Below are 10,000 nucleotides of genomic sequence, written 5' to 3'. Positions count from 1 at the left end.
GCCAGCTATCACTAGGTTTATATATCATGTTTCAGTGATATATGGGTAAATTCTACCATTTATTCTTATGTATATGGCATTTCTATGCCATATTTATACAATCCATTCATATCTTAATGTATATTTATTATATTATACATTATTATGCCTTATAGGTATTATACCTATAAGCCATATCCATACGATTCATTCACTAGTGCCGCCCCTCACTAGGTTTATAATTGTTATATCATTGATATACAATTTATTTCTATATATATGGCATTTATATGCCATATCCATACAATGCATTCACATTTCAATGTATATTTACTTGTTATACATTATTATGCCTTATAGGTATTATACCTATAAGCCATATCCATACGATTCACTTATATAAATATATGTATATTTTTCTATACATAATTTTTTTTTACTTTTGTATGGTTTTCTATGCATATCCATAGTTTATATGGATATGCTTGGCGTTCTATATAGTATTGACAAATTCATATGCATAACATAAGTTTTGACCAATACGAGGAGGGGCCCGCCAACGACCACCTCCCTATAGTAGTTTTTTACCCCACGCACTATTGCGTGCCTGTTTACAGTACTAGTGCCAGCTATCACTAGGTTTATATATCGTGTTTCAGTGATATATGGGTAAATTCTACCATTTATTCTTATGTATATGGCATTTCTATGCCATATTTATACAATCCATTCATATCTTAATGTATATTTATTATATTATACATTATTATGCCTTATAGGTATTATACCTATAAGCCATATCCATACGATTCATTCACTAGTGCCGCCCCTCACTAGGTTTATAATTGTTATATCATTGATATACAATTTATTTCTATATATATGGCATTTATATGCCATATCCATACAATGCATTCACATTTCAATGTATATTTACTTGTTATACATTATTATGCCTTATAGGTATTATACCTATAAGCCATATCCATACGATTCACTTATATAAATATATGTATATTTTTCTATACATAATTTTTTTTTATTTTTGTATGGATTTCTATGCATATCCATAGTTTATATGGATATGCTTGGCGTTCTATATAGTATTGACAAATTCATATGCATAACATAAGTTTTGACCAATACGAGGAGGGGCCCGCCAACGACCACCTCCCTATAGTAGTTTTTTACCCCACGCACTATTGCGTGCCTGTTTACAGTACTAGTGCCAGCTATCACTAGGTTTATATATCGTGTTTCAGTGATATATGGGTAAATTCTACCATTTATTCTTATGTATATGGCATTTCTATGCCATATTTATACAATCCATTCATATCTTAATGTATATTTATTATATTATACATTATTATGCCTTATAGGTATTATACCTATAAGCCATATCCATACGATTCATTCACTAGTGCCGCCCCTCACTAGGTTTATAATTGTTATATCATTGATATACAATTTATTTCTATATATATGGCATTTATATGCCATATCCATACAATGCATTCACATTTCAATGTATATTTACTTGTTATACATTATTATGCCTTATAGGTATTATACCTATAAGCCATATCCATACGATTCACTTATATAAATATATGTATATTTTTCTATACATAATTTTTTTTTACTTTTGTATGGTTTTCTATGCATATCCATAGTTTATATGGATATGCTTGGCGTTCTATATAGTATTGACAAATTCATATGCATAACATAAGTTTTGACCAATACGAGGAGGGGCCCGCCAACGACCACCTCCCTATAGTAGTTTTTTACCCCACGCACTATTGCGTGCCTGTTTACAGTACTAGTGCCAGCTATCACTAGGTTTATATATCGTGTTTCAGTGATATATGGGTAAATTCTACCATTTATTCTTATGTATATGGCATTTCTATGCCATATTTATACAATCCATTCATATCTTAATGTATATTTATTATATTATACATTATTATGCCTTATAGGTATTATACCTATAAGCCATATCCATACGATTCATTCACTAGTGCCGCCCCTCACTAGGTTTATAATTGTTATATCATTGATATACAATTTATTTCTATATATATGGCATTTATATGCCATATCCATACAATGCATTCACATTTCAATGTATATTTACTTGTTATACATTATTATGCCTTATAGGTATTATACCTATAAGCCATATCCATACGATTCACTTATATAAATATATGTATATTTTTCTATACATAATTTTTTTTTACTTTTGTATGGTTTTCTATGCATATCCATAGTTTATATGGATATGCTTGGCGTTCTATATAGTATTGACAAATTCATATGCATAACATAAGTTTTGACCAATACGAGGAGGGGCCCGCCAACGACCACCTCCCTATAGTAGTTTTTTACCCCACGCACTATTGCGTGCCTGTTTACAGTACTAGTGCCAGCTATCACTAGGTTTATATATCGTGTTTCAGTGATATATGGGTAAATTCTACCATTTATTCTTATGTATATGGCATTTCTATGCCATATTTATACAATCCATTCATATCTTAATGTATATTTATTATATTATACATTATTATGCCTTATAGGTATTATACCTATAAGCCATATCCATACGATTCATTCACTAGTGCCGCCCCTCACTAGGTTTATAATTGTTATATCATTGATATACAATTTATTTCTATATATATGGCATTTATATGCCATATCCATACAATGCATTCACATTTCAATGTATATTTACTTGTTATACATTATTATGCCTTATAGGTATTATACCTATAAGCCATATCCATACGATTCACTTATATAAATATATGTATATTTTTCTATACATAATTTTTTTTTACTTTTGTATGGATTTCTATGCATATCCATAGTTTATATGGATATGCTTGGCGTTCTATATAGTATTGACAAATTCATATGCATAACATAAGTTTTGACCAATACGAGGAGGGGCCCGCCAACGACCACCTCCCTATAGTAGTTTTTTACCCCACGCACTATTGCGTGCCTGTTTACAGTACTAGTGCCAGCTATCACTAGGTTTATATATCGTGTTTCAGTGATATATGGGTAAATTCTACCATTTATTCTTATGTATATGGCATTTCTATGCCATATTTATACAATCCATTCATATCTTAATGTATATTTATTATATTATACATTATTATGCCTTATAGGTATTATACCTATAAGCCATATCCATACGATTCATTCACTAGTGCCGCCCCTCACTAGGTTTATAATTGTTATATCATTGATATACAATTTATTTCTATATATATGGCATTTATATGCCATATCCATACAATGCATTCACATTTCAATGTATATTTACTTGTTATACATTATTATGCCTTATAGGTATTATACCTATAAGCCATATCCATACGATTCACTTATATAAATATATGTATATTTTTCTATACATAATTTTTTTTTACTTTTGTATGGATTTCTATGCATATCCATAGTTTATATGGATATGCTTGGCGTTCTATATAGTATTGACAAATTCATATGCATAACATAAGTTTTGACCAATACGAGGAGGGGCCCGCCAACGACCACCTCCCTATAGTAGTTTTTTACCCCACGCACTATTGCGTGCATGTTTACAGTACTAGTGCCAGCTATCATTAGGTTTATATATCGTGTTTCAGTGATATATGGGTAAATTCTACCATTTATTCTTATGTATGTATATGGCATTTCTATGCCATATTTATATAATTCATTCATATCTTAATTTATATTTATTATATTATACATTATTATGCCTTATAGGTATTATACCTATAAGCCATATCCATACGATTCATATACTAGTGCAGCCCCTCACTAGGTTTATATATCTCATTTTAATTATATATTGGTAAATTCTATTATTTATTCTTGTGTATATGGCACTTATATGCCGCCATATCTATAAAAATGCATTTATATTTCAATGTATATTTTCTATATTATACATTATTATGCCTTAAAAAGTTATTATACCTACCATAAGGCGATATCCATACGATTCATTTATATAAAAGATATATGTATAATTTTCTATACATAATTTTTTTTTATGAATATATGGGTTTCCTAAGCATATCCATATAATACATTTAGTTTTATATGGATTAGATTGGTCTTCTTTATTGTATTGCCAAACTCATATTGATAAAATAAGTTTTGAACAATAAGAGGATCAGCCGCCAACCAACCAACCACTGCTACCATTGGAGGAACATATACTTACTTTTTATATGTCCTCTTACTTGAATGGTCCTCTCTTTACTTGAAAATTTCATTACCATAGGAATCTATTTATACATGGAATATGATTTCCACTACTTTTTCGCGTCACTAATAATTAATATGACGATACAGACTTGCTACCATAACATAAGTCTTGAACAATAATAGGAGCAGCCGCCAACCAACCACCAACCAACCAACCACTGCTACCATTGATAGTAATTTTATATGTCCTCTTTAGTTGAATTTCAATACCATAGGAATATTTATACATGGAATATGTTTTGCCACTACTTTTTCGCGTCACTAATAATATGACGATACAGTCTTGCTACCATAACATAAGTTTTGAACAATAAGAGGAGCAGACACACCAACCAACCAACCGCGCTGCTACCATTATATATACTTATATTTATATAAGTCCTCTTTACTTGAATGGCCTCTTTACTTGAATTTCAATACCATAGGAATATTTATTTATACATGGAATATGTTTTGCCACTACTTTTTCGCGTCACTAATAATATGACGATATAGACTTGCTACCATAACATAAGTTTTGAACAATAAGAGGAGCAGACACCAACCAACCAACCGCTGCTACCATTGAATGAACCATATATACAAACTTTTATATATGTCCTCTTTACTTGAATTTTAATACCATAGGAATATTTATACATGGAATATGTTTGCCACTTTATCATCGCGTCACTAATAAGATGACGATACATTTTGTTTGTTCAATATTTACTTATATATTGATGTTTCCAATTTAGGTCTTTTATATTTCTTCTTCCCTACCTTACACACCACAAACAAAGTGGCGTGCGATGCTGCAAGCAAGCATAATGATTATGCCCGCTTGCAACATCTTTATTATCGAATCATCAAGCAAAGGATAAGCTTCAGTGGATCGCAGTATGGCAGCTGCTCAACCACTTACAACACCTTGCCTGTTACAAAAGTCGTTTACAATTGATTCTAGGCTTTGTCATTGTATTAAATAATGCTTTTATATGTAACTAGCGCGGCATCAGGTGATCAAAGATCCTCCCAATTTACTATGTTACAAATTACATTGGCATCACATCCATTGTCGTTTATAAAGTAAATTATAAACTTTAAATGGTTTAGAAGCCATACAATGCAAATTGCCCCTTATTTATCATTGCAGTCCAGCACGGATACGACCTTAGAGGCGTTCAGGCATAATCCAACGGACGTAGCGTCATACCACTGTTCGCTCGAACAAGTATTGTGCCATTGGTCCGTACCTGCGGTTCCTCTCGTACTACGCAGGAATGCTGTCGCAACAACGTTTTGTCATTAGTAGGGTAAAACTAACCTGTCTCACGACGGTCTAAACCCAGCTCACGTTCCCTTGCATGGGTGAACAATCCAACGCTTGGTGAATTTTGCTTCACAATGATAGGAAGAGCCGACATCGAAGGATCAAAAAGCGACGTCGCTATGAACGCTTGGCCGCCACAAGCCAGTTATCCCTATGGTAACTTTTCTGACACCTCTTGTTAAAAACTCTTTAAACCAAAAGGATCGATAGGCCGAGCTTTTGCTGTCCCTGTGTGTACTGAACACCGAGATCAAGTCAGCATTTGCCCTTTTGCTCTATGTGTGGTTTCTGTCCGCACTGAGCTGGCCTTGGGACACCTCCGTTATTATTTGAGAGATGTACCGCCCCAGTCAAACTCCCTACCTGGCAATGTCCTTGAATTGGATCATACCTGAGTAATTGGAGTTATACCAAATTTTCAAATCAAAAATACATAAATGCACCGTTTTATTAAAGAATTTGTTTGCGATTATATAACAAACTCGTGATACTTTGATCAAGAAGCTTGCATCAAAACCCAATACCATAAGATATAATAAATATATCCGTATAATGGCTAGGAAATGATACACGTTCCATTTAATCAAGTAAGTAAGGAAACAATAAGAGTAGTGGTATTTCATTGGCGATACCAAACCGAAGTCTAATATCTCCCACTTATTCTACACCTCTTATGTCTCCTTACACTGCCAGATTAGAGTCAAGCTCAAAAGGGTCTTCTTTCCCCGCTAATTATTCCAAGCCCGTTCCCTTGGCTGTGGTTTCGCTAGATAGTAGATAGGGACAGTAGGAATCTCGTTAATCCATTCATGCGCGTCACTAATTAGATGACGAGGCATTTGGCTACCTTAAGAGAGTCATAGTTACTCCCGCCGTTGACCCGCGCTTACTTGAATTTCTTCACTTTGACATTCAGAGCACTGGGCAGAAATCACATTGTGTCAACACCCGCTAGGGCCATCACAATGCTTTGTTTTAATTAGACAGTCGGATTCCCCAAGTCCGTGCCAGTTCTGAATTGATTGTTAATTGATAATCGTTATAATTAATAAGAACTAATTGGTTTAACCCAATTAGTATTCTTAAAAATTTTAGCAAGAAAGTTCCACAATTGGCTACGTAACTAAACTATCCGGGGAACAAGTGACCAACATAAATGCCAGACACTCTATTTACCCAGAACGAGCACATAAACCATGTTATTGTTTCCCAATCAAGCCCGACTATCTCAATCTTCAGAGCCAATCCTTATCCCGAAGTTACGGATCTAATTTGCCGACTTCCCTTACCTACATTATTCTATCGACTAGAGACTCTTCACCTTGGAGACCAGCTGCGGATATTGGTACGGCCTGTTGAGAAGTTTGCGTGTCCCCACCATAAATTTTCAAGGTCCGAGGAGAAAATATCGACACAACAGTATATGTCATGCTCTTCTAGCCCATCTACCATATCTCTCTGCGAAAGACTTCCATGGTAGTACGGCTATAAAACAGAAAAGAAAACTCTTCCGATATCTCTCGACGGCTTCTTTATGGTCGTTCCTGTTGCCAGGATGAGCACGAGGCCCATATTTAATAACAAACGGATACTCAACAGGTTACGGAATTGGAACCGTATTCCCTTTCGTTCAAAATTATTCAAGTATATTAATTAGCTTGATTTATATAATATAATTATATTTGTATGGCATTTGTGTTTTACTTGAAAATTTTCGGCTTTCGCCTTGAACTTAGGACCGACTAACTCGTGATCAACCACTGTTCACACGAAACCCTTCTCCACTTCAGTCCTCCAAGGTCTCATTCGATTATTTGCTACTACCACCAAGATCTGTACCAATGGCAGCTCCATGCAGGCTTACGCCAAACACTTCTACGCATACCATTGTACCTTCCTACTCACTAAAGTTTCAAAATTTATATCACAAGTAATATAAATCATCTACTTTAGCGGTAATGTATAGGTATACAACTTAAGCGCCATCCATTTTAAGGGCTAGTTGCTTCGGCAGGTGAGTTGTTACACACTCCTTAGCGGATTTCGACTTCCATGATCACCGTCCTGCTGTTTTAAGCAACCAACGCCTTTCATGGTATCTGCATGAGTTGTTAATTTGGGCACCGTAACATTACGTTTGGTTCATCCCACAGCGCCAGTTCTGCTTACCAAAAGTGGCCCACTGGGCACATTATATCATAACCTTGAACTTCATATCAAGAAAGTTAAGGTTCTTACCCATTTAAAGTTTGAGAATAGGTTAAGATCGTTTCGACCCTAAGGCCTCTAATCATTCGCTTTACCAGATAAGATTATTTTATATAACATTAAAATGCACCAGCTATCCTGAGGGAAACTTCGGAAGGAACCAGCTACTAGATGGTTCGATTGGTCTTTCGCCCCTATACTCAATTCTGACAATCGATTTGCACGTCAGAACTGTTTCGGTCTTCCATCAGGGTTTCCCCTGACTTCAACCTGATCAAGTATAGTTCACCATCTTTCGGGTCACAGCATATATGCTCAAGGTACGTTCCAGTTAGAGGCATAAATAATATAAATATCATTATACATAACTATATAGAACGCCCCGGGATTGTGTTAATTAGCTATAAATAGTTAAAAAACTAATCCCATTATTAGTCAAGTTAATTACGCTATTAGGTTTATATCCCAATAACTTGCACATATGTTAGACTCCTTGGTCCGTGTTTCAAGACGGGTCCCGAAGGTATCCTGAATCTTTCGCATTGTTAATCATACAAGTGCATATAATAAACACAAAAATCAATGATAATTATGCCATTATATAATTCCGAAAAATTAACGCACTGTATTCATATAAATCTATCAGCACTTTATCAAATTAATAACATTTATTCTGTGTTAAAATGCAAGCAAATTAATTTGAATAAACTATAAGTTATATTTTATGATAAATTTTGTATGCTAATAGATTACAATGTCCTTATATGGAAAAAATGCACACTATTATCATAATATTGTTTAAATATTACAATTTTAATGATGAATTTTCCATAACGGATATTCAGGTTCATCGGGCTTAACCTCTAAGCAGTTTCACGTACTGTTTAACTCTCTATTCAGAGTTCTTTTCAACTTTCCCTCACGGTACTTGTTTACTATCGGTCTCATGGTTATATTTAGTTTTAGATGGAGTTTACCACCCACTTAGTGCTGCACTATCAAGCAACACGACTCTTTGGAAACATCATCTAGTAATCATTAACGTTATACGGGCCTGGCACCCTCTATGGGTAAATGGCCTCATTTAAGAAGGACTTAAATCGTTAATTTCTCATACTAGAATATTGACGCTCCATACACTGCATCTCACATTTGCCATATAGACAAAGTGACTTAGTGCTGAACTGATTTCTTTTCGCTCGCCGCTACTAAGAAAATCCTGGTTAGTTTCTTTTCCTCCCCTAATTAATATGCTTAAATTCAGGGGGTAGTCCCATATGAGTTGAGGTTGTGTATAACTTTTTTTGCAATTAATTCTTTATATATAATGATAAAACATTTTATTAAATTCGTTATATATTTTATATATTTGTATGGCATTTGTTTGGTCTAACGAATCAACGAAGAATAATAATATTGTCAACGGCTTTCTATTTACTAATCTTTAATAAGAGACAATTCTAGATAAATTTTTTATGCTAGACATTTCTCAGTATTATTTGATTGAAAAAGAAAATATTTCTCTTCGTTTTTCACATTCAAATTATTTACTAATGTGAGATAATGTTTTTCATATATTTGTTAATATTATGAATAATATAATAATTAAATTATTATTATCCAATAATATACCATATGCTTATAAAATTTCATTATAAAATTTATATAAACAACTTAATTAGCATAGTCTTACAACCCTCAACCATATGTAGTCCAAGCAGCACTATAAAATTAATTAAAGTACATAACAGCATGGACTGCGATATGCGTTCAAAATGTCGATGTTCATGTGTCCTGCAGTTCACACGATGACGCACAGTTTGCTGCGTTCTTCATCGACCCATGAGCCGAGTGATCCACCGCTTAGAGTTTTATATATTGGTTTGGTAATTTTGTCATATATGTTTTTATTGAAAGAAATTAAAAATACACCATTTTACTGGCATATATCAATTCCTTCAATAAATTGATTTTTATACCTAAAACGAATGCTGCGAAATGTCTTAGTTTCATATAACCAATAATATATCAAGTATTTTTTAAATGGCATTTACGGTATTAATACTTTTTTTTAGCGATATATATTGAAATTTATATAAAACATTAACCTGTAATAATCAGGTACAACATTGTACATTTTAGGTTGTTGCATTATCCAATGTATGCGCATAACTGAGATGAACAATACATATCGCA

At 33.5% G+C, this 10,000-nt stretch overlaps 2 non-coding genes across 2 annotated transcripts; both read right to left on the bottom strand.

The window, feature by feature from the left end:
* Positions 1-5,124: 5,124 nt before the first annotated feature.
* LOC119561944 lies at positions 5,125-9,095 on the bottom strand. The gene has a single exon (XR_005221551.1). It is a non-coding gene; the product is annotated as a large subunit ribosomal RNA (ribosomal RNA).
* Positions 9,096-9,496: 401 nt separating this feature from the next.
* LOC119561911 lies at positions 9,497-9,675 on the bottom strand. The gene has a single exon (XR_005221520.1). It is a non-coding gene; the product is annotated as a 5.8S ribosomal RNA (ribosomal RNA).
* Between the last annotated feature and the right edge of the window lie 325 nt (positions 9,676-10,000).

This window comes from Drosophila subpulchrella, unplaced genomic scaffold, assembly GCF_014743375.2.
Source record: "Drosophila subpulchrella strain 33 F10 #4 breed RU33 unplaced genomic scaffold, RU_Dsub_v1.1 Primary Assembly Seq387, whole genome shotgun sequence".
Taxonomy (NCBI): Eukaryota; Metazoa; Arthropoda; class Insecta; order Diptera; family Drosophilidae; genus Drosophila; species Drosophila subpulchrella.
Note: the sequence above shows the minus strand (reverse complement) of the source record. Positions and strands in the feature narration are given on the sequence as shown.